This window comes from Pipistrellus kuhlii, unplaced genomic scaffold (genome assembly GCF_014108245.1).
Source record: "Pipistrellus kuhlii isolate mPipKuh1 unplaced genomic scaffold, mPipKuh1.p scaffold_m20_p_2, whole genome shotgun sequence".
NCBI lineage: Eukaryota > Metazoa > Chordata > Mammalia > Chiroptera > Vespertilionidae > Pipistrellus > Pipistrellus kuhlii.
This window is the reverse complement of record NW_023425515.1, coordinates 117,454,530-117,479,655: the sequence shown is the minus strand read 5'-3', so window position 1 is coordinate 117,479,655 and position 25,126 is coordinate 117,454,530. Positions and strand designations below refer to the sequence as shown.

Genomic DNA, 25,126 nt, shown 5'->3' with positions numbered 1-25,126 from the left:
ACAGCCCCAGATGGGGTCCCACCAAACCTATTCCTTTATCTAATCCTTTTGTTTTCCTAGTTGTCTTATTTTTTTAAATCATCAACAACTTCTCCCCAGAGCCACTTTCCCCAAAAATATCAATTGCTGAATCCATTTTCCCTTTGCTGTCACTTTAAGTCAGAAACTCCCCACCTCCCTCGGCACCCCACCTCCTCAGGTTCCTAAGCTGCCTGCCTCAGCAGGAGTCCAGGGCTCCCAGCAAGTCTCCATCACGGTGAGCTCTGCAAGTGAATCTCCTAGGTCTGAAAAGCATCGCTAGTCCTTATCCAGCACCTCTGACTTCCAGGCATCTGCACAGCCCCTGTGAGCTCCAGCACAGCCCAGGAGCCTATCTGAGGACTGCAAACAAATCAACTCATCCTGGCAACTCCAAAAAGGAAAAATTCCCTAACCCGAACAAAACCAATACAAAATCCAACTAACAGACACACAAAAGGCAATCAATTATTTAAAACTCCAACGCCTACCTTACAGATTTCCCAAAGCTCCTTGCTCTCTCACGGAGCCTCCTCCTGGCTGTTTCCCGGCTCCGGTAACTGTGCTTTCTTAGGCTGAGCAACAGCCTCCTCAAGTGTGGGCTCTGAATACACATGCTACACACGCCCAGCCCAGCCAGCCTTTCCGTGCCAGGCAGCCCTCTCGCCTCCCTTCAGGGCCTCCGGGCCGCCCGTGCCAATTCCCTGACTGCTGCCAGCTCCCACCTGGGATGAAATGGGGCAGGGAAGGGGGTCAGCACTCACCATGGACGATGGGGTGGCCACCCATCGAGGCAGGAAGGGTCCATCTGCTCCCTTTCCTACCCTGAACCCCCCACCACAGATGGTTTCTCCAGGCTCATTGAGATCCCAGAACAAGTTGGCAGACTCTTGCTGGCGTTCCCTGCACTCAGCCTGTGGAATTAGGATCGCTGTTTACCTTCACAAAAAACCTCGGTTCTTAAAAACCTGGTTGGAGTCTCCAAGGAGTCATACGTTTTACTTGACATTGGCGGCAACCAGTTTCGGAGGCAGGGAGCATTTTTGAAATGAAAGAGAAAGTAAGTCTGTGATCCAAACCAGACCCTCTGCAAGTCTCTGACAGCCCACCTGCCCAGCTGTTTCTGCCTGGAGAGATTTCAGAGGGAACTGCAGCTTGGAAGTCCCTAATTTAAGACCTGGGCTGCCCTTTCTTCCTTCTTTCCTTCCTTCCTTCCTTCCTTCCTTCCTTCCTTCCTTCCTTCCTTCCTTCCTTCCTTCCTTCCTTCCTTCCTTCCTTCCTTCCTTCTTCCTTTTTTTTTTGTAGTATTTGTTGAGCTTTTTAACATGCAGTTTGTCTCCTTCTGCAGGGAATTACTCAGTGAGCCTGTCACCTGACTCCCAGCAGCTCCATTATATAATTCACACTGTGCTATTTGAGTTCTGACCAGAAAGCCACACTCCCTTTCTCTCTTCTCCACCAACCTCCCCGTCCCCATGGAGTGGATGTAGAGGCAGAAAGGGAGACACTAAAAAACAAACAATGACAATTAACCTTTCTTGAAACTAGGCAGGAGGTGCTACATTTTTGCCTCATATTTTTATTTCCTGTTGGTCTGATTCCTTTTGGGTCAAGGAACTCCTAAATGCCACTGCTGACTTAGGGATTTCTCAAGATGTAACATCTAAGGTGTAACGAGCAGTTTCTTGATTTTCTTTTAGGGCGGCTGCCCATAGGCTAGATAAACCAGTGAGTGATGCTAAAGTGCAGCATCAGTGGGAAAGCCTCACATAGATTTATGACAGATGTGTAACAAAATCGAACACACAGGCGGCTTATTCCTTTTGCTACACATCCATGTTCCATGAAACACCAAAGGGGTAGCTTGGGTGGAGGAGTCTTTAGCTCTGACCTTGGTCCTCATAAACCCGCTCCAACTACCTCAAACAAGCATAATGTCCAACTGAAAATGGCATACCTGCTATGCAAGTACCTCTTAGAGGCTGAGCCCCAGCCTCTACTTTCAACCACATTGAAATCCATAAGGCCAATCCATGTATTTTAAAGCTACCTTCATGGTAATAAGAATCATTTCAGTCTGTCCCAATTTCCCTTTCAGTCATCTTTGTCCAAATGATGCATATTGAAGGACAAGCTTGTTAAAACATAATTGACCCATGAGTGACAGGCTCATGCAGAAACTTAAATGGCGTAAATAAGCATAACATTTAAAGCACCATGAAACAGGATGATCAACATAAAGCACTCCAACCAGTTCACTTTTCCCAGGTCAGAGCTGGGATGAGCTATATGCAGAGGGGCTCTGGGTTCTCCCTCTCCTAGCCAGTGAAGCCCTGTGGCTGAATATGGAAAGTGCCGTATTTTTTCATATATAAGACGCTATTTTTTTTCTAAAATCATTAGACTGAAAATCGAGGGGTATCTTATTCATGGAAGTCAGACGAGCAGGGAGCTGCTGGGGTGCATAGCTGCCCATACCTTGTCAAATAGGCTTCCTCCAATCACGAGCCTCATTGTTACTGACATCAGCTGCTGTTGTAATTGGAGGTGGAGGTGGAGAATGCACAGATACAACAGGGACCTGAATGTTCTGAGACCATAAAGATGTCAAAAATAAAAAGATAAATATCAGTAAGTGATTGTCTTACTTTGCAAAATTCAAACTGAATGTAATCAGCTGTGCAAAAGAGCATAGATATCGAGCTGCAGAGAGACAATTTGGACTTCCTTCCACTGAGTGTATGATCAGACAGTGGAGAAAACAGGAAGAACAACTCCTTAAGATGCCAAAAAAAAAGAAGAAGGCCTTAAGAGGAAAACCAGCAATCTGTTTAAAATAATGATTTTTAAATTTTGAGTTGGAAAAGTAGGGGGCATTTTATATATGGGGGAGTCTTATACATGGAAAAACATGGTACTTGAAATGACTGTTAAAGTCTGTGAGAATAAATGCTAACACTGATCAATCTTCTTCTGTTTTATCCTGGTCTGGCCTCTTTTCTCTCTTCTGCATCTCCCCCCTCCAAGTTCTCCCCTCCCCTCCATGCCCATGCCCATATCATTCAAAGGAGATCTCCTGGTCCTTCCTGCCTGTCTCCAGCATTGTAAGGAATGTTAGATGCCATTACTACATTAAACTGTGTGGCATTAGACTGATAAGGTGTCCTAAGAATACCTTTCAAAATAGTTTTAATATTTGGAATATCCAAATATTCTCCTGAAGGGATATGAGATAGTTTCTATTCTCTCTATGCAGACCCAAGGAAGCCAATGGCACAGAAATTATAAGTTAGGTCTCCTCTGCTTTGCAAAGGAAGACCCAGATACACATGAAAAAATTATAAATGTGTAGCCTTAAATGACAGATTGATGACTGTTTATATATCTCCCTCCAGGTGTAGTAAATATAATGTGTTGTGGCAGTTGCTATGGCAACTACTTTTTATGAGATAAAGATACATAGGAAGATATTTGAAAACATCAGGTGGTAAGACCTTAGAGATAAGCAATAATATAAAATATATTAGAGAGATAAGCAATAATATAAAATATAGAGAGATAAGCAATAATATAAAATATAACCTTGGCCTATATAAAGTCATCAAATATTGACATTGCAAAGCTTGAACTTCCTAGATCAACACTGTCCAATAGAATATAATGTGAGCCGTGCATATAATTTTACATTTTCTAATAGCTGCATTAAAAAAAGAAAAAAAACCCACATTGGTAAAATTAATTGTGGTAGTATATCTTATTTAATGAAATCTATCCAAAATATTTCAACATATAATCAATACAAAATTATTAACAAGTACATTGTATTATTTTCTTTATTTTACATTTCTGAAACCTATACTTTCATCACATCTCATTTAGGAGTAGCTACATTTCATGTGCTCAATAGCCATCTGTGGCTAATGACCACCACAGTAGATGGCCCTGCCCCTGGCTATATTTGATCATTTTTGGTTTGGAAATTATTCTTCAAGTATATTTGTCTATCTGTATTTGGAAATTTTAGAACAATAAGTTGCATTCATTTGATTCTTGCCTTATGGTGCAATCCAAACAGTGTTTTATTGAATGGAGCAAGAAAATATTAAATAAGTTTAGAATTTAAGTGGTATTAATGATGCAACTCCTTTCATGCCACCAGAGAATCCATGAAGATTAAAAAAAAAAAAAACAACTCTGGTTCATGGCAAGTTCCTTCCTTGGATTACCCCAATTGTCCAAGTTGGGGACCTCAGAGTCATGCTAGATCATAATTTTCACACACTCTCTGCACTCTCTGCATCCCACCAAGTAGACCACTAAGTCTTATCAAGTCTACCTGTCACCTTTTCTCAAGTCCCAGGGTCTCTGCTACAACCCAAGAAACCCTGCCACGTCTCCCTGTCTCCACTGTCTATTCATTCAAGTTCATGCTCCATCCTGCCTTCATTGGGAGCGTGCACTGAAAATAGACATTCAATCATGTAGCTTCTCATCTTAAAGCTTTTAATAGCAATGTACTTCCTTTCACATAAAACCCTTTGCTATGATCTGCAGGCATACCCCGATGTGATTCATAGGCAACCTTCAACTGGCCACTGGGAAACTTTCTGCCCATCACCTGGCAATTCATTTCTTTTTATTTTACCCTGATATTCATACTTGACAGTGCCACGATTTCCATGATTTCATACATTTGTTTAAAGTCTGCTTCCTTTGTCTGGAATGTTCTCTCTTAAAATGCCTATCCCTCACCAAACAGCAAAATCCTTCCAGCCTAGCCCAAACATTTACTGTAGCTTTTCCTGGTCTTGCTGTCAAAATGAATAGTATTCTCAGCTATGTTTTTACACAACTTTTGTAAGTTTGTTATAAAATGTGTTATATATCACTTTCTCTTATATTATAATTATATGATACTAGAGGCCCAGTGCACAAAATGATGTGGGTATGGTTCTAGGGCCTAGCCTCCTGAGATCAGGGCCATCTTCTGCCTGTTTGGCCAGACTGCAGGCCTAACACTACCTCTGCTGGGCTGTCAGACTTTTGGGATCACCAGCTTATCCAGCTGCTCGGGGACTCAGGCCTGTGGGAAAGCATGTGCCAGCAACTTCACCTCCATGCATGTGTATCAGCAGGCCACTGATAGAACATACTGCCTGCATGGGGCCTGCTCAGGCAGGCGCTGTTGCCACTGCTGCTGCTGCTGGGGCTTGAGGCACTGTGGGGTGTGCCCTAGACCTACCTGCCCCAGTGTGAGCAGCCCTGAGCTGGCAGCATGTTCCATCAGCGGCCAGCCTGGTGCATGTGCATGGGGTGAAGTCTCTGGCACCTGCTTTCCCACAAGCCTGAGCCCCTGAGAAGCTGAGGATGAACTGGTGATCCCAATGGCCCGACAGCCAATCTGGTCCTCTCACCACCCACCTGAGTCACCTGTTCACCATCGCTGATCCTCAGGAGCAGGGACCAAGAGGTCAGCAGTTCAGCCCTATCGCCATTCGCCAGTCCACCCTCCCCACCCACCCTGCCCTGCTCGCAGGTGACTGAGAGGTGCTCAATGCACCTCATGGTGACCATTTTTTGGTCGTCATGGATACTGGCTTTTTATATATAGAGACGTGAGACAAGAACTTCCTTAAAAACAGGAACTTTATACCCTTTTCCTTGAATTTGAGTAGGATCTCAATAAATGCCTGAGGAATTCCAGTATCTTTCCCTTTCCATTTATCTTTCTCCCAATTGTTTAACCATCATCACCATCACCATTATTGCAAAGCAACCAATAATTACTAGCACTACTATGTACCAGATACTGTGCTAAACATTTTACATGTTTCACAGAATTAATTCCAACAACAAATCTGCAAGTTAGGGACTTAATTAGTTTTTAATGGCTATGGCATCTTTAATACCATTAACTTCTTTCTTTTTTAATTTAAATTTTATTTTTCAATTACTGTTCACATTCAATATTATTTTGTATTATTTTCAGGCGTACAGCATAGTGGTTAGATAATCATATACTTGACAAAATATTCCCTTAGATACTTCTAGTACTATTTCTTTCTTGTAAAAAGTGTTTTAAAGTGATTCTTTTAAAAAATATTTTTATTGGTTTGAATGCGGAAGGGAGAGAGAGAAAGAGATAGAAACATTAATGATGAGAGAGAAACATTGATTGGCTGCCTCCAGCATGTCCTCCAATGGAGATCGAGTCCATAATCGAAGCATGTGCCTGACCAGAAATTACACTGTGACCTCCTGGGTCAGCGGTCGTCTTTCAACCACTAAGCCCTGCCAGTTGGGCTGAAGTGATTCTTATAACACATATTATGACAAGCTGATGTGCAGTTATGCCTGCAAAGAGTGCAGGATGTCATACTTGTTTGTTGACTTATTTGTTGATGGACTAATGCATGCATCTTTTGTTTTATATTTTTAGTGACTTTATCTCTTTAGCACTTCCAATTCTTAGTGGCCTGAGAAAACAGAAAACTTAGTAGTATTTTGTGCAGAGTAAGAGTATAATGACTTTGAGTAAGGGGGAGAAACCCTGCCATGTGAACATCGCAGGATGTGACATTGAGCTTTGCTGCTCTGCCATTTTTGGCTCTCTAGTCATTCCCACATAATTCAGTGTAGTAGTGCTGTGAAAAGTAGAGTGATCAACACCAAATGCTGGGGAGGAGGTGGAGCCATAGGAACTCTCATTTATTGCTGGTAGGGATGCAAAGTGGTACAGCCACTATAGTAGACAGCTTGGTGATTTCTTACAAAGCTGAAATTACTTTTGCCATAGAAGCCTGCAGTTATACTCCTTGGTATTTACCCAAATGAACTAAAAACTAATGTCTGCATGGAAATCTGCACATGGATGAATAAACCGTGGTACATCCATACAATGGACTATTGTTCAGTGCAAGAAGAAATGAAATCATGAAAAGATATAGAGGAGCCTTACATGTCTATTACTAAGTGAAAGAAGCTAATCTGAAAACGTTCCATACTATACAATTCCAACTAAAGGACAAAATTATGGTGACAGTAAACAAAACAAAACACACACACACACACACAAAACAAAACACACTGGTGCCAGGGGTTGGAGGGAAGGAGTGATATATATAGGGAACTATAGAGGATTGTTAGGCAGTGGAACTACTCCGCATGCTACCATCATGGTGGATACATGTTATACATTTGTGAAAACTTAAAGAATGTACAACATAAACTTAAAGAAAGAAAGTGATGGACTTTGGGTGATAATGATGTGTCAAAAAATAGCTTATTAATTTTCTTTTCTATTTTGTTTCCACAACACAACTAAACTAATAGCAATGGATGTACTAAGGGATTAATAAATATTTGTTTAAATGAAATAAAGAACTTAATGCACCACATAATAAATACATAGGTCTCCCCTTTCTCCCTCCCCTCACCCCCCCCCACACACCACACACCTCACACATACTAGTAAAACCTATGATAGTCTTAGAATGATTATGATTACTGATGAAATTTCTGGAAACTGGAGCCCAGGACAGCCTCAGACTTGGGGGCAGGGAGTGCCAGGAGACCCAGTTTAGGATAGGGGAAGAGCAGGATCTTGGGAAAGATTGGGAAGAGCTCTCTGTGTCTTGGGGATCAGCTCTTGGCTATCCCCTGCTGGATTTACTATACATGACACAGAGCAGGGCTGTCTTGGCTTGGCAAGGGGCTTACTTATCCCTGTGAGCATTGGGTTCCTTCTCTGAAAAAAGGGGATGAGAATATTGCAGGCTTTACATAGATCATGACTATAAAGTGCTTGGCAGAATGATTGGCTAGTGTCTATGTCAATTAATGAAAAAATGCTTATTCTTAGTATTAAGTATTATTAGGTATTACATGGTAACAGTAAAGAGAGATAGGTTGAGGGAGCTCAAGAGAGGTCGGTGCCTGTAAGTTCATCTCCTATCTCACACCACCTTCCTTCTATTCAACTTGTTATTGGCACATATTAAGATGATGAATTATTTGAATTCCACAACCTTTGTCTTCCTTATTTTCTTGTTTTCTTCCTTTCACCCCTCTCTTTTTTACCATCTTTCTTCTTCCCTCCCTATTCTCCTTTTTTTCTTCCTTCCCATGTATTATTTTAAAAATGAGTTTATTTTGTCCCTAGCTATTCTTGGCTGACTAACTGAGGCTCTTTTGTATTGAGGTTTTCTTGTCAAAGCCATATTAAGCTCATCGGGTTGCTAAACTTAAACCAGCCTGTTTCTGTTGGAAGGCCTGCAATGCCCCAAACAAGAGAGGTATGAGGTCAAAGGATTGTTGTTCAGAGCACAGGGGTCTGCTTCACACAGAGCATCCCAGAAGGAAGGCAGAGTCTGAGAGGGAAGAGATCTGAGGCCTCCTGCATAATCTATAACAGAGCAGCTCAGACCTCACTCCCTGCCAAGCCAATGCCACCTCCAATCATACAGGCAATTTTTCAAATGGCATATTTGGCCAGCTTAGCATACTGTCTGTGTGATAGCTTTACTTTGAGAGAACAATTAAAAAAAAAGAAAAAAAAAAAAAAAGAAGTTTTCCAGAGGGGCAGGCAGTTTAGTTGCTTACTTGAATTCTCTCCAAAGCACCACATGGAATTTACATGATGATCTGTGTACAAACAGAACCAAAGTCCAAGAAAGACACAAAAGGGAAGATGAGATGCACAGCGGCCCTTACATAAAATCGAATGAGTGAGGTGGAGGGAGACCTGGGATTGAATTCTAGTTCTGCCACCTTCTCACTGGGGCCAGGTTATCTCCCCTTTGTTTCTATGTGAAATGCTGGTGATAATACACTGAAGGCAGGGGAGGAGAGTCTATGACATTTGTAAAGCATCTGTCCTGGGCCTGGTGTACAGAAAGACATTGGCCAGGTAGATTTTGTCTAAAATGGAAAGAAATTACACAATCCTTCCTATAAAGTTCTGCAGTGGAAATGAAAGGAGCCCTCCAGCAAATGGTAAGTGCCACACATGGGTGTCTTCCCTCACACCTCCTCTGCCCCAAATCTCCATGCTGCAGACTAGAGTTTCCAAAGATGGACACAACTGTATCTCCCACATCACCTGCTCTTTTAGAACCTTGCCACTCACTATTAAGCGGTGGCATGCATAATTTCTCTCTCTCTGAATCTGGTTGGGCTTAGAACAAGCTTGTTGTAATTCAGTGGGACCACAGAGGCTAAGTCATAAAAGACAATATCAGCTGATACCTTATTAGTTGGAACACTTGCTCTTGAAGTATTCAGCAAGCAGGTAAATAGCTAATATCACTGAGGCTGCCATGCTATGAGGAAGCTCAACCTAGCCTAAAGAGAGTTCCAAGATTCTGCAACCCTACTTGCCCCTCCCCACCCTCCCAGTCACGGTGTGACTGCAATCTTATGAGAGACAACTGTAACCAGAATCATCCATCTGAGTGCTTCCTGAATTCCTGAACCTCGTAATAAAATGTAGATAATGAACACACAACAAAAGTTAATTGGAAGATAAATATGGTCTCCATTGTACTTTCATAGAGTACAGTAATATAGGGTTCAAAGCTTAGGTCTTTTATCAGGGAGAACTAGTGGCCTGGTGCATGAAATTCATGCTCAAAAGGGGGGGGGGTTCCCTCAGCCCAGCCTGTACCCTCTCTAATCAGGGACCCCTTGGGGGATGTCCAACTGCCAGTTTAGGCCCGATCCCTCTCACACTCTGGAACTGCTGGCTCCTAATTGCTCACCAGCCTGTCTGCCTGATTGCCCCTAACTGCCTCTGCCTGCCTGCCTGATCACCCCTAACTGCCCTTCTCTGCCAGTCTGATCTCACCCCCAACTGCCCTCCCTTGTCAGCCAATTTGGTTCTGATTGGTCGGTTTCTATACCAGTTGGTGTCAAAAGCTCTGCCTTGTAGGCAGCCATTGGCTCCTCACAGTTCACCCGTATTTGGTTCTTATTGATAGGTTTCTATGCTGTCAGCATCTCCAGGCCTATCTCTGGGACCGATCAGAGAGGCAGAACTGATCAGCAGCCCCCTCGGAGGCCCAGAGAGAAATAGCAGCACTGCTACTGGCAAAGCCTGGAGAGAAAGAGAGAGGCAACATCTGATCAAGAGCTGCCACGGAGGCTGTGGATCAGACCCTGCTTCTCTCTTCAGGCCTCTTTCCAGGCCTGATTCCCAGCCCCCTCATCAGTCAGTGCTGGGTTGCCAGCACTGACTGCAGGACTGACTTCCAGTGTTTAGTTGAGCCTTTGGTCAGTCGTTTTAGACCCTGGATTTTTATATATTAGGATAGGATTTAAATATACCCCATTACTTTAGCTGTGTGGCCTTTGAGAAGTCCACATGTCTAAAAAGGTGATAATAATAATGGCTCAGTCAAATAATTATTGTCAGGATAAGTGATATAGTTCAAGTTAAGAACAACATCAAAATGCACAGAGTAGTCCTGGCCAGTGTTGCTAACTGGTTCAATAATTAGCTCATGCACTGAAGGGTCTCGGATTTGATTCCAGGTCAAGAGCATGTATCTGGGTTGCAGGTTTGTTTCCTGGCTCTGGTCATGGCACATGCGGGAAGCAACCAATCAATGTGTCTCTCTCATACCATACCAACAACAAAAACCTACACACAAAAGACCATGCACAGAGCAAGCACACATCTTAAATATTGTTCACCATCATCCTCATCCCCACCAATACTACCAAGCTGACACCACCACCACCACCACCAACAACTTTTTTCCATAGTCATTTATATGGGTTTTGCCCTTAAGGCCTTACAGATGGCTGAGATGGATCCCTTTCTTTCATTAGTCACACTTTTCTCCTTTCAGACATTCCCTTCAACCCAAGTCTATCAATAGGACTGCATCTATCAGCCTTTATCACAATCATGAGGAATTGTCTTAAACAATCCAATCAATCTGAGCTGTTTTGTACAGCTTATCCACTATCAACCATCACTTTATCCTCAATATCCTCAACCGTCTCAGTCATCATTACCTATTAATAAACAAATATTTTGGAGCAGAAAATCTGTTTTAATCAAAGATGCAGTGCATGAGCTAATTATTGAACCATTTAGCAACACTGGCCAGGGCTACTCTGTGCATGTTGTTCTTAACCTGAACTATCTCACTTATCCTGACAATAATTATTTGACTGAGCCATTATTTATCCCTAGGTCTGTTGGGTGATTCAGCTCAGCCTTTGAATACCTACATTGAGCCAACAGAAGAGAAAATTACATTAAAAAAGATAAAGTATAACTTTCTACTTAAATAGCATTACAGTTTATTTGTTCATCCATGCATTCATTCATATTTTCATTTGGTCATTCAACAAATAGTTATTAACAGCTTAACATGTGCTGGGCTCTGAACATACAAAGTAGATGGGATTTCTGTCCTTGAGAATTTTCAGACTGGATTTGCCACCATCAAATAACCCTGGGTTTGAATCTGACTCTGTCACTTACTACATCTTTGAATTGCTTCCATCTTTTGAACTCCATTTCTCATCTTGGGTTATTGTGAAAATTGAATGAATTAATGTATGGATAGTGGTTACCGCAGCACCTGACAATGTGTATGTTTCTTTCCCAAATGTCATATAACATGAAGCCACTAGATTCAGGGATGTCTGAATTCCACATTTGTGCTTTTAAAGGATTTTTCTAATGATTATAATTATATTTTAAGTGTCACTACTTTTGTTCCCCCCACGTCATTAATTCAATCAATCACTCATTCAAAAATTTTAACTTAAATATTGCTTTTCCATGTCTTTTTTATCCCCTTTCTGCAGAAAACAATGTAGTAAGCATTGACTGTTATGAAAATCACAAGGCAACTAGTTTCTTCACAGGAAAAAAAAAAGAATGGCTATCTTTCTATAGGTGATTCTTGGGAAGCCACAGTGAAGTGTTGGGTTATAAAAATGTCTTATCTATAATAAATAGTATAACAGAAAGAGCCATAGTTAGCATCCAGTCCAAAAAAGCTTACCTAGCCATTTGGTAACTTACAAAAAAGTTTTCCTATATTTAAAAGTTGGAATTATTACAAAATTATATTAATGACCTAGGGGGCTGTCATAAAGATCTTACTGCACTGTTCATTCTGAGCCCTCTCCCCTATAGGACACACATTGTAATTCTTCTCTTGCCTTCCACTTACTCTCAGCTACTTTTAAACAAACCAACAAGCAAACACTACTTATCTCATTTTCTTTTCACCATTTATCTGCTTCTGAAATTGTCTCCTGGTCTTATTTCTCACTGAATGACCCCACATCCAATCTTTTAATCTACTACTCAGGAGCTTTCAATTCTATATCAATTGCAATTTCTCTAATTCACATTCCTAGCCTCTCTTACTAGGACTATCACAATAACCAACTGTTTTCCACTGGCAAATTGCTTGTCTCTCTGATCTTTATTTTCCACACTGACCAGAAATATTGTTTTAATACTAGGCTAGTATGTGACACTCCTCAAAGATTGATATTATTGTCCAAGAGCATAAAGTTCAAGTTGTTTAGCGAGAGATTGAACAAAAATCGTACACCTATGGATGAGGACAGTGTGGGGGGTGGTGTAAGGGCAGAAGGTGGGGTAGGAACCTGGCAGAGGGGAACTATGGAGGGAAAAAAGAGGAACAATTGTAATAATCTGAACAATAAAGATTTATTACATTAAAAAAAAGAGATTCGAGGTTCTTCCTGATTTGCACTGTATCCCCATCTTCTCTCTCACTGCATCCTTCCATGATGCCTAACTTTCTGCTACAACATGCTTCTTGGTATTCCATATATTTTTCATCTTTCCCTACCTATCTTCTTATCAAACAATGCACTTATTTTCTACCTCTTGCAACATTTCCCACTATATACTTCTCAGAATTCTGACCTTAGGAAATGCTCTACGGAAGAAAAGGAGCTCTGAGAAGCAGTTCTAGGTAATACTGTCCTCTCTCTCCTTGGAAGTTACATTGCACATCAGCATTCAAATGCTCTGAGAAGTCCCACTACACATAAACCTGATTAGCTTTGTTTAGTCCAATATCTCCTAAACATTGCTGTATTTTTTTTTTTTTTTTTGTTTTTGTTTTTTAACCCTGAAAACCCTTAAATACTAGAGTTTATTAACTACATTTTTTGGAAATACTGAACTATACAAATCCTTTTCATTCATGTATTCTTTATATGTCCATTACTCATTTAATTGGCAAGTATTTATTTAACACCATGCCAGGCATTGGAGAATGTACTGAGGGAAAAATAGAAAGCAAGATGGACATAGTCATGATGCTTACAGTTTTCTCCAGAAGGTCACATAACCAAAAATGCAACAACCGCCGAAACCTGTTTGGCTCAGTGGATAGAGCGCTGGTCTGGAGACTGAAAGGTCCCAGGTTTGATTCCGGTCAAGGGCATGTACCTTGGTTGCGGGCACATCTCCAGTAGGAGGTGTTCAAGAGGCAGCTGGTCGATGTTTCTAGCTCTCTATCCCTCTCCCTTCCTCTCTGTAAAAAATCAATAAAATATATTTTTTTAAAAATGCAACAACCACAAAGTGTGGTAAGAGCTATCTCATAAGGGGAAGTCAGTGCATGGTAATGGGACTTTGGGAAATGTTTAGGGAGGGCTTTCTGGAGGAAGGGACTTTACATGAGGACCTGAAGGAGAAGTGGGAGTTAGCCAGATAGGAGTTAGGGGAAGAAAGGGAAAAGGTGATGTTGGCTAGGCCAACTGCTTGTGTGAAAGTCCTGAAACAAGAGTGAGCATGGGAATGACTAAGTAACTAGGCAATATCTCAACCAAAAGGTCACCCGTGCATCCTTCCTCAGAATCTTCCCCTGCCCTCCCACTCTATCTGGCTTACAAAGTGGGAGTTTAATAAGTACATGTTGAATTGCTATTTCTTTAGTAATTTGATCATATTATTATTTTAGGCAGACAAATATGATATGCTAAAGCACATAGATGTACACCCCGCCCCCAATATATATATATATACATACCATCCATATAACTTTTAATAAAGTCAAAATAAGGAAGTTTTTTTTTAAAGTTTATTGCTAAAGATGTACATGGATGTTGTTTTACTAATTTTACTTCTAATTTATTTTTAAATTAAACATCGGTACATAATTGTAAATGGCTAAATGATTTTCTTAATTAACTCTGTTGCTGTCTAATTCTCTTTAACATATTTTCCATTCTTGGGTGACTTGCTTTTGTCATCTAGCAAATAGAGAAGTAAAACTGTAATTGGGCAGATGGAACTAGACACTTAGAATTGAGTGTACCTACATGCCCAGAAGTTTGAATCAACATCTTTCCCAGTAGCCACTATACAGAGATTCCTCTATTGTTACCTAATTCTCAATACACTGTAATTCCTGCCTTTTTTTTTCTTTGGCTGCCCTCTGGTAATTAAAAAAAAAAAAAAAAAAAAAAAAAAAAAAAAAAGCCATCCTTTTTGTCATCTGTAGAATAGAGGGTAATGCCTCTTAATTAACAGAAAGAAGTGGTGCAATGTAGTGAGAACATTGCAATTGTTTCAATTAATCCCACATGCAGTTTGGCAAAGTTAATAATCCATAAAATGACTTAGGATCTAAATATGGAGAACAATCATATTTCATCACTCATCTTTCTATTGTTTCAACAAAAGCAAGAAAATTCAAAGTTTAGATGCTTACAAGGTCTACAGATTTACAGTATTATAAATTCAATTCTAAATATAATTTCAAATAGAAAAGACACATACCTTTTAATTTTATCAGCTTATTTCTAAAATTTTTGAGGTTATAGAATGTGTCTTGCACATCTGTGGACCCCTAAAAATGCCTCATAGAACATCTTACCCCAGATACATAATAATTTTTTTAAAGCAGATTAACTTTTATTATTATTGATTTTAGAAAGAGGAAGGGAAAGGGAGAGAAGCATAGAAACAATGATAAAAGAGAGTCAGTGATCAGCTGCCTCCTGCATGCCCCCCACTGGGAATGGAGCTAGAAACCTGGCATGTGTCCTGATTGGGAATTGAACAGTGACCTCTGGTTCATGGGTTGATGCTTACTTGCTGGGCAATACATTTTTTTTTTAAAATGAGGTAAAATATACCATATAAAATTCATCCTTTTCACGATTCTTTCTTCCTTTTTTTTTTCTTTCTTTTTTTTCTTTTTTAAAAAGAGGGTGTTGGTGGTGGAGGGGGTTGTTGTTGTTTGTATGTTAGAATATTTCATTTCCTGAAGGGTGAGCAAGAGATAGGAATTGGTGTTGGAGAGCCAGTGTCCTTGGGCATAGGTAGCAATTCACCAATTCACTCATGGGTGCTTTTCACTTAATCACCTTGTGGGTGACATCACTTGTAGGTGGGATGGGCGAATTTACGAATCTGACGTTTCCTGTTTAAAGTTGTTCAAACCTGGGGAGGAGTTTTTCCAAAAGAGAATAGCTAAGAACTCTGACTGTATTGGATTTATTTTTATTACTTGGGTTTCCCTATGGTGTTTTGATTACAAGCTCTCTATGCTAACATTTCAGTCTCCTTTGCATGCCTCCAACTCTATAAACATTAGGTTGTATATACCTTGGCTTATATACTTGGTTTTGGTTTATAATCTGCCCTGAGTTCTCAGTGATGCATCCCTGGCCCACATCTGCTGATGGCTCACCTGTCCCAACAGTGTCCCAGTGTTAAACCTTAAATAACTTTTAACCCCCTTCACCCTCACCTTTTAGGTTAGAGTCAGATTCAAGTGCAAAGACAGGAAGTGGTTGGTGAGCAAAGCAATCAACATTCCTATGCCTTGCTTTTCTATTTGCTTCTGTTCAAAGTTCTAAGTTGCAAGGGTGATTTATGCCATAACAAATAGTTATTAAGAGCAACCCATGCAGTGGGCCAAGTGATAGGCGTGACATAGGAGGCAGGGTAGCTGTCATTACTTTGCTCCTACTCTGGGGCTACTTCTTAAAGAGGCATTACTGCTGGTTTGGTTTAGCCATTCAATAGCTGAAGGTTTATCCAAATGTACTGGGACCCAAGGATTTTCTGTGGGTGAACAGGCATGGGTGAGTGTTTGGCTTTGAACCTTGCCAGGGGCGAATGATTCCTCACATGGAGTTGATGTCTCAGGGAACCCAATAAACATAACACCAAAGAGAAAACTACACCCTTGCTATGCAAACACCTCTTTTAGTCATATTGAAATTTTGAACACTAATCTACATAGGCATTTTAAAGCCCCCACTGTCTTCAGTGGAGGAATAAAAATAATTTCAGTCCATCCCAATCTTCTGTTTTAGCACCTGCAATGAAAGGACTGACATATGTCCGACTGACATATATTGAGAACAAAGCATCTTAGAATACTGGAGAGGCTGAGGAACTTAGATGGCATAAGTGAATGTAACACTTAGAGTTTCAGCAAACGTGCCCATGAACACAAAAACTCTAACCTGTTCACTTTGTACTTAGCAAAGCGAGGATGAGTTGTATAAAGGATATGACCTGGGAGGCAGGGAATTTGCATTTTAGTCCATTCCTGGCAACGCATGGCTCCCAACCAACAAAGCCCTGTGAGCTCTCACCCCTCCTTCCATTCAAGGTGTGATGAGCATTATGGATTCTGAACTGAGCTCTGGTCAGCCAGCTAGAAAGTGATTTCATCTTCACTGAATATTTCACTGTTCTAAATGGAAACTCTCCCAGCTTGTTACCCTGTCATTTATTATAGTTGTTCTGAAGAAAAGCCAATCTAAACCAATATATTGAGGCTCTCAGTTAAAGCACAAACCTCTTACAACTGTGATGTATACATAGGAAACTCATCGTTTAACACCCCAAGATGGAAAGGAGCGCTAGGGAGTCTGAACAATTCCAGCCCACACTGTGAGTTACTTAATTGCAGCGGGAATGCATGCACCAAGCATCAGTCCTTAATTAGTCTCAATCTAAAGAAAGCACCAGTTGTTGAATGAGTGACTTGAGCTGATGCAGCAGAGTGTGCTGTTGCTGTCGAATGGCTGAGACAGCAATGCTGTTCAGGTTTTATTTTTAAAGTGTGGGTAATTATAACTTAAACTAACAGCAGGGGGGAGTGAATCATTTATTTGTCTCTTATTACAGCTTCTCTCCCCAAAAGTGTTTCCTTTCTTGCAGCATTTATTTAACTAGCAAGGAGTTGCTACTCGGTGTCCTGAGGGTCTGAGCATCAGAGATTTGATCACAATCGTATAGTGAACATTCTGCCACAGATGATCGCCACCTAAGTCATTACACTGGAGAAAGAACTCACTCCTTTAATTAGCACATTTGCTTGATGTGAGCAAACGACAGGCAGCAGTTTGGTGTGGGAGAGAACATTCTGGACTAGATGGCGGGAAAGCTGGATTTGAGTTCCCTTCTGCCAGGAACTAGTGGGGGCACCTTGCTCCTCTGCCTTGGTCTTCTAAATGATTTCTTATGTTGCAAGCAGCTCTGAGATGCTAGGATGCTGGTGATCAGGAATGGGCTGGGAGGCTTGGCCTCTGGTGAAGGAGGCTTTGCTAGGAATCACAGCTCCACCTCCAGAAATCAGAGTACTATCACCCCTCCCCCACCACTGTGGGGTGGGAGTGGGGGTGGGGCAAGGACAAGAGTTCTGGAAGTTGGAGTCATCCCTTCATCATCTCTTCATCCATCTCTTCATGGGTTCCTGCTATCTTTTGTATAAGTAAAGGACAGATTTTAACTTAAAGAGAGACAGGGATAGTGTGAATGGATCCTCATTCTGCAAATGAAGACCCTGATTCTCAGACAAGGAAATGACCCCCCCCCCCCCCCCCCCACTCCCTCTCCCCTCCAACAAAGAGCCTGCAGAAGACCTGGAGTTGAAACACAGCCTCACTGTCCACTGGCTGTGTCACCTTCTGTATGTTAGTAACCTCATGGAGGAAGGAGGGTAATGATATTCTTACCTCACAAAGCTGCCTTGGAGATTAAATGAGTTCATGCTTGTAAGGTGCTTAATAAGAACTTGCGCTTATTATTTTCCCAGAAGCACTGAGAAAGCGCTCTGTTTTATCTTTTGCATCTCATTACATAAGATTTGAGTTCATTAGTCTACTTAAGGAATATTAAAGCCGGGCACATTGATGCAGCCTTTCAGGTCTGCTCAGCACCCTGTCTGGAGCTGCTTCCTGGCCAGGCTCTGAAACAGCTCCCCCACCATTACTCTTTAGACCATTTCTGATTTATTTTCTTTCCTAACAGTTACCACCATCCCACACTATATTCTATGTTATACTATACATCACCTAGTTTATTGGCTTCCTCTGTCTCCCTCCACTGGAACATAAGCTCTCTGAGACCAGACACTTCATTCACTGAGATGAAAGTCACTGAATGAATGTGTTGAATGTTGACTAAGTGAATGACTGCATTGTTTCCAAGAACTTTCCTTGGTGGCAGCAAGCAGTGTGATCTTTGTTATCATCGTTGTTGGTAGCATATGCGGGTTTATAATTCCTTATGACTCTGCACAGCCCGACTAACACATGGTGGCAGCTGGGCAGAAAGAAGACCTGACATTAGTTAATCAGTAACATCCAATCCCCTTTCATTCCTAATCTGTGGGTTAGGAGATTGCATGGGCTGAATTAGGTATTTGAAACAGTGAGATGAGGGCTGAGAATGTTACTAAAGTGATGAAGAAGAGAAATCTTACATTTTAGGAAGTTGTGAGCATGAAGGCTACCGTGACCTATCCTTAGACTCTTTTATAGGCAACATGAAGAGAAACTGACAAAAATTGGATCCAAGGCTTAAAGTCACCCTGCCTCCCACAGGCCTTCAAAGGGCATCCCATGTGTTCTGGTTCTGGTAACTCAGCTCTGCCCAGACTGCTTCTTCCTTCTTTTTAACTTCATGAACACAAAATACATATCTATCCCTCACAGGATTTTTTTTTTCAATTCCTGTCCCAGCCTCCTGTTGCCATGTTTCTTGTAGTTGCTATTTCTTCACCTGTATAACTCTGGGGAAAATGTAAGCACGAATGCCAGTTCAATGCGATTTCTGTGAATGAGAGCATCTAAGCAGTGCTCTCTGGAATATACACTAGGATCTACCCTTGCACTGCAATCCGATCTCAGGTGAGTGCTTTAATGTAATACCTGTGCAAGTCGAACACTGACATTTTTCTGCCTGTACCTCTCCTTAGGAATCTGCAGATAATGCTTTATAAAAAAGTAGCTCAGCTTCCGTGCATGCAAAAGACTTCCCGGCTTGGCATTTGTCATCGTTTGTGTTTTAATTATCTTATTTGATCTCTTTATTGTTGCAATTACATTCTAATTTTGTGTGCAGACACTTGAGTGCCTCGGGCTAGATTAATCAATTAATACTACAATTGTTATTATACCATATAAATATAAGTGGATAGGTGGCTTGAGTAGCTCCAGATCCATTACTTTAATTTTGAATAAAAAGAGCCAGACTGTGGAAAATTCTTCCAGACAGTTTTGAAGTATAAGGATGAAATTCTTCTTAAAGTTTTAAAGACATATAAAGGGTTTGGTTGGGATTTTTTGTTTGTTTTTTTTTTGGTGCTATGTCAAAAAGCTTTTTTTGCTATAAATGTGCAAAGATTTTTAAGGGGCATCAAGACTGTTTATCTTATTTTCTAGGATGCTCCATCTGAAATCATATAGCAATGGCCTGGTCAAAAGTTCCCAGAGAACAGGGAGGTTGAGCAGGTTGTGAGGCAAAATAAGCAGACACATCTCACAGTCATGGAGTGATATCCCAGCTCAGGACACAGTCCAACAAATGTTTCAGGAGCCTAATTCATGTCACACAGCCATGCAAGCTGGCAGCCACCCCGAGAGCTGGGCCAAACACAGACTAAAGTTTGTCCATAGGCTTTGTGGTTAGATGGAAACAAGATGAGGACGACAGGGTCCTAAGTTCTTTGCAGTCCCACATGATGATTGCTCCCCTATCAAGCTATCCCCAAACACACACACACACACACACACACACACACACACACACACACACACAGTTACCCACATCTATACATTCACATACAAACACAAGCATGCCATAAATTAGATACTAAATCAATATCTGAGATGCTCCCTTTCCTTTATCTGAACTTCTATATTGTAACATCAGTGTTTATATCATGCTTTTGGTTCTTATTTATTCTCTAAACCATGTGTGGATTTTGTTCATACATTGGATTATAGCAATTGGTAACATATATTGAGCCTTTGCAAGGCAGGATGAACACTAGTACATCTTTTGTGCTTTAATGAATGTGTTTGGGTGGAATTCTGCACTGTGGATTTTGCCCTATTTAATTGAAGTCTCTGGGTGCTGACATGAGCACTTTTATTTCATTCATCCTTTAAAAGATTCACTCATCAACTCAGCCTTCAGTTGTGTACTCATTGTTTACAATGTGCATAGCCTTATGGTATATGCTTACATAGACTCCACTTCCAGTCTTCTCCTGAATTTATCTTGAGTCTCTGGACATTTATATTAACTTGTGATGGTAGAGACTGCTGAATACTCATTTTGGAAAAAAGATACCCCTGAGTTAGGTAAACATATGGCCATCATACTCAAAACTAAATTCTCCAAACTTGCATACAGCTGGGTTTGACCTTGAGACTAAATTGAGGCTAAAAGGAAATGATTATTGCTTGTCTCATTTTTGATTCTTATAAGTATATTTCCAGTAGGACATGATCTCACTCATCTAGGGGAAATGGTGAATAACATAAACTGATGAACAAGAACAGATCCAGAGATAAGGAGCCATGGGTCAGACTGTTAGACCTCAAAGGCAGAGTGGGGATAAAAGGGAGAGATCAACCAAAGGACTTATATGCACACATATGAGCCTATCCAGTGGTCAAGGACAATAGGGGATGGGGGCATGAGTGGGGGTGGGGGTGGGGGATTGGAATGAGGGGTTGAGGACAAATATGTGTTACCTTAATCAATAAAGAAACTAATTTAAAAAATAAAAATAAAAGGAGACGAGCCAAAGTAATGTGTGTGGCTTTTAGGTTATCTTCTTTAAAGAGAAAGGTGCTTCCCAAACTTTCTTCCTCCCTTTCCCACCCTCTGAGAAGTGACAGTGGCTGGGACATCCTGGAAGCCACATTGAAGTTGGCAGAGCCACTCCACCAGCCCAGGTCCAACCTTTCTGGGTGTTTATGTTAGAGGAAAACTAATTTCTATCTTGTTTGAGCCATTTAGTGCAGGGGCCTCTTTGTCATAGTAGCTTAGCCTTCACCTGAACTAATACAACTAACTGCCTTCCTGATTGTCCTTTGCATTTGCTACTTTTCTGAACTAAAGATAAAGCTCAAACTTTTATAATTAAGGTACCAATGCATCCATTCTCATAATGTGTTACTTGCCAACTGGCCTTGAATTGGCAATTGTTTCAACCCTTTCCCAGAAGTTAGAATCCCAGATCTAGTTCCCTGTGCCTTTCTTTGCAGTGACTCACCATCTAGGGTGCTTACTCATCAGGGGACAAGGACATGCTGAAGGAAGATCTGACTGGCAGTGCTGATATAAAGATGCTGTTATAACAGCACAGACAAAGACAATGGTTCTCAAATAGTAGAATAATTGTTTCAGGACCGATTGTCAGCTCTCTGGCGCTTTTCTTTCTTTACAATGTAGTACCCCAAAATGTTCTCTAGACACACATAAAAATCTCTTTTCTAAGGGAGTACTTGAAGTTTTAACCAACATATTAGAAAGTCTTTTACTTGTAATATATGGGGATAAAATATTTTCTTTCATAAAACCAGTGCAACTCTGGGGAGGGAGGGTATGTATGGGTGGGTGGGGGGCAATGTTAAAATATGTATACATATAATAATTTAATTAAAAAAATTAAAAAAACAGTGCAAAAAAATTAAGGGGAGACAATAGTTATGTTGGTTAATCAAAAATACATTGTCATTTGCACCATTGTCTTAAAACAATAATTACTCAGCCAAGAAGTGTCCCATAGGCATTTGCAGAACATGAAAAGGATTACTTCTGACAAGCTTGAATGAAGGAGCAATCTCAGTTGAGGCTGATCAGTTAAAAACTATTCAAGAATATCATCTAAGGACCAAGGATTTCCCCAACCCCCCAAACTAAGATAACACAGTGAAGGAGCTGGAAACTTAGGCTGTGAATAAATAGTCCTCAAAGGAGGTGAGCTTGGCAGCTCTTTCTGTGGTAGAACTGGGGAACAATGAGTCATTTGTTCTGTAAATATTTCTGTTTCTAGTCTGAGAGTCACCTTGTTGCCTCCACTTCCTTGAATTAGACCACTGACTGTCCTCCAAGCTCTTCCAATAAAAGACCAGGGCATCATTTGAGGGTAACATTTTAGAGTCCATGTATCCTGTGTCTGGGAAATTTTATTACCGTCATTACCAATAAATCCACACTGAGCGTCTGTAATAAATACTTTGAAGGACTGCGGTGTCTGGAGTAGGGTGCCCTAAAGCAGAGCCCAGGTGGAGATCCAGTTGCCTGTGACTTGCTAGGTGAATGCATTCAGGAAGAAAGAGTGGACAGGGGAGGCTGGGGCAGGGAAAAGGTTAAGTAAGGATGTGATCTCAGTGGGGTTCCAGCTCCAGCTTCACTCCACCAGACTTTGTGAACCATGAATTGCCCCACTGAGTGGTTCTCCCATTTAGGCAAGGGGCAGTCCTTTGCTCCTCATGCATTCATGGCTGCCAGCTGTCCCTCTCCCCATTGGGGAGTGAGTGGGGGCCAGTGGGTGGGTATAACCCCTCACAGGGAGAAGGTCTTCTTGCCTAGGGTGGATCTCCAAGAGCAGAGCTCTTCAAACTGTTAAACACTGGAATCTCCCTGAGATCTTTACACAATACCACTGTGTTGCTTCCACATTCAGATTTTGTGATTTAAGGAGCTTTTGCCTGAAACCTTCTGACCCCAACCCCTTTCCTCCTTATGATTCATGTGCCCTTCCTTTGTGCAGCCTTCCTTTCATCTTATCTTGTAGTGGGGAACACAAAGACTCTCTGGTGTCTTTCGTACCTGTGCCTCTTTTTGTCATAGAATCAATCTCTCTCTTTTGAATTTGTCTTAATCTACATTGAAATGCCTTGTCCATTGGCCTGGCCTCTACCTTGAGGATATGGACAAGGCTTTAATTTGTCTGATCTGGCTCCTACCACAATGCCCAGCATGGAGGCCAACATCAGGGTTTGCCTCAGAAATGAATGAACGAATAGAACTACAGCTTTTTAATTGAATGGTATGGACACAGATGGTCCAAATGCTGTGCACAGGAAGCAACCCTTCAGGGCAGGAGTAGGCTTTGAGGGAAAGGTGAATGTTAAGCCAGATTCTGAAGAAAAAAAGAAAACAAATCCTTTTAATATCCTAGTTTTTAGGTCTAGCTGAAATTCTTGCAGGTAATTTTAAGCTCATTTTGATGGTAGGTAGTATGATAGAGGCTGAACCATGAGAGATTTTTAGTGCACCTCTCAACAGCCTTCCATAAGCATTAACTGTATTTTTGTTAATTTAAAAATTGCATTGAATATATTGGGGTGACATTGGTTAATAAAACTGTATAGGTTTCAGGGATACAATCCTATATAATACATCATCTATATATTGCACTGTGTACTCACCACCCCTAGTCACATCTTCCATCACCATTTATCTTCCCTTTTTGCTCTACTACCTCTCTGACCGCTTTTATTCTGGTAATCACCATATTGTTATCTGTGTTGGTGAGGTTTTTTCTTCTTTTTTCTTTGCTGAATCCATTCACCTTTCTCACCCAGACTCCCAATGCCCCTCCCCTCTGACTAACTGTGGTTTTTAACACTCGTAGTGAAAACTACTTTGGAAAGAGATCTTGCCCTTCTCCTGTGGTCCTTAGAAGATGATCACTCATCCATCAGCAAGCCTTCCTCTCAGGAGGTATCTGTCTTCCCATTCAGCATGTGAATGAATCCGTGTGACATGTGGGGGCAGGCACAAGGTGCTGGTGATGATAGATGGCTCTCCCATCCCTCCTCATCTGCGTCTGACAGAGGGGCTCAACAGCTAACACAGAGCCTGGCTGTGCCTGGGACTTGAACGAGAGCCAGCAGCCCAGCTGAGGTTTATTACCGGTAAGAGACAGATGATGCTGGTGGGAAGAGAGCTGCAGGCAGCAGTCTGAGAGGTGCTCACCTGCCAGGAGGATGATTCCTGTTAGGTTTCCAGGAACCAGCAGGGGCTGTGCTCGCCCTTTTCCTTTGCAGAAAGGTTACATCCATCTTCTTTCAGGTGGGCTTCAGGATGCCCTCATCAGACTGCTCTGTATAGACTGCTCACATTCTCAAAGGGTCCTGAGCTAGGGCTTGATCATCACGGACATGTGAGTGCCCTTTAGGTGTGGGCACATATGGGTCTCTTCCATTCACCATACATAGTATGTAAGGGCCGAGGCTCTGGAATGAGACAGGCCTGGGTTCAAATCCTGGCTGTGACTTTTAGCTAGTAACAGATGTTTTCAACCCTGGGTTTTATGATCAGTAAAGTGAAAATAATAATAACACCCTCGACATATGCTTCTTGTAATAACTAAGTGAGATTATCCATGCAAAAACATTTAGAGTTGTTCCTATGACAAAATAAGGGATTTAAGATGTTGATATTATTCTTCTTGTTGACATTTATTAATCTTATAAGATTGGAACAATCTGTAAAAGCCTATGCAAGAGAGTGCACGAGGTCTTGAGGATAAAGAGGCAAGGGAAACCTGGCCCTGAAGAGCTCATAGGCTGGAGGGAGACTATGAGAGAATGCATTCAGGAGCACCGAACTGAAGTTGGCTGAATGCTGGGTCAGCACTAGTCCACTCTGTTCCTCCATGAGACTCAGAAAAGGTGGGCTGGATTTTAGACCACTGGCCTCCTGGCCAGTTGTCATTTCTCAGTAAACAATCTGAACAACTGCACAGAATGACCAAAGGTGACATGTGCTATATGCCAGCAGCATTAACAAAGTTGTGATTATTGTGTTTGGGGTTGGAAAGAT

At 41.4% G+C, this 25,126-nt stretch overlaps 1 protein-coding gene across 5 annotated transcripts in view; it reads right to left on the bottom strand.

The window, feature by feature from the left end:
* The window catches only part of PHACTR1 (phosphatase and actin regulator 1), a 532,833-nt gene that overhangs the window by 287,083 nt on the left and 220,624 nt on the right, over positions 1 to 25,126 (bottom strand). The window contains exon 1 of one of the 5 annotated variants that reach the window (XM_045584276.1): positions 510 to 654. The exons of the other annotated variants lie outside the window; for them this stretch is intronic. The gene's annotated coding sequence lies outside the window, so the exon portion shown is untranslated. Of the gene's footprint in view, positions 1 to 509; positions 655 to 25,126 lie in introns of those variants that run through there. 5 annotated transcript variants of the gene reach the window in all.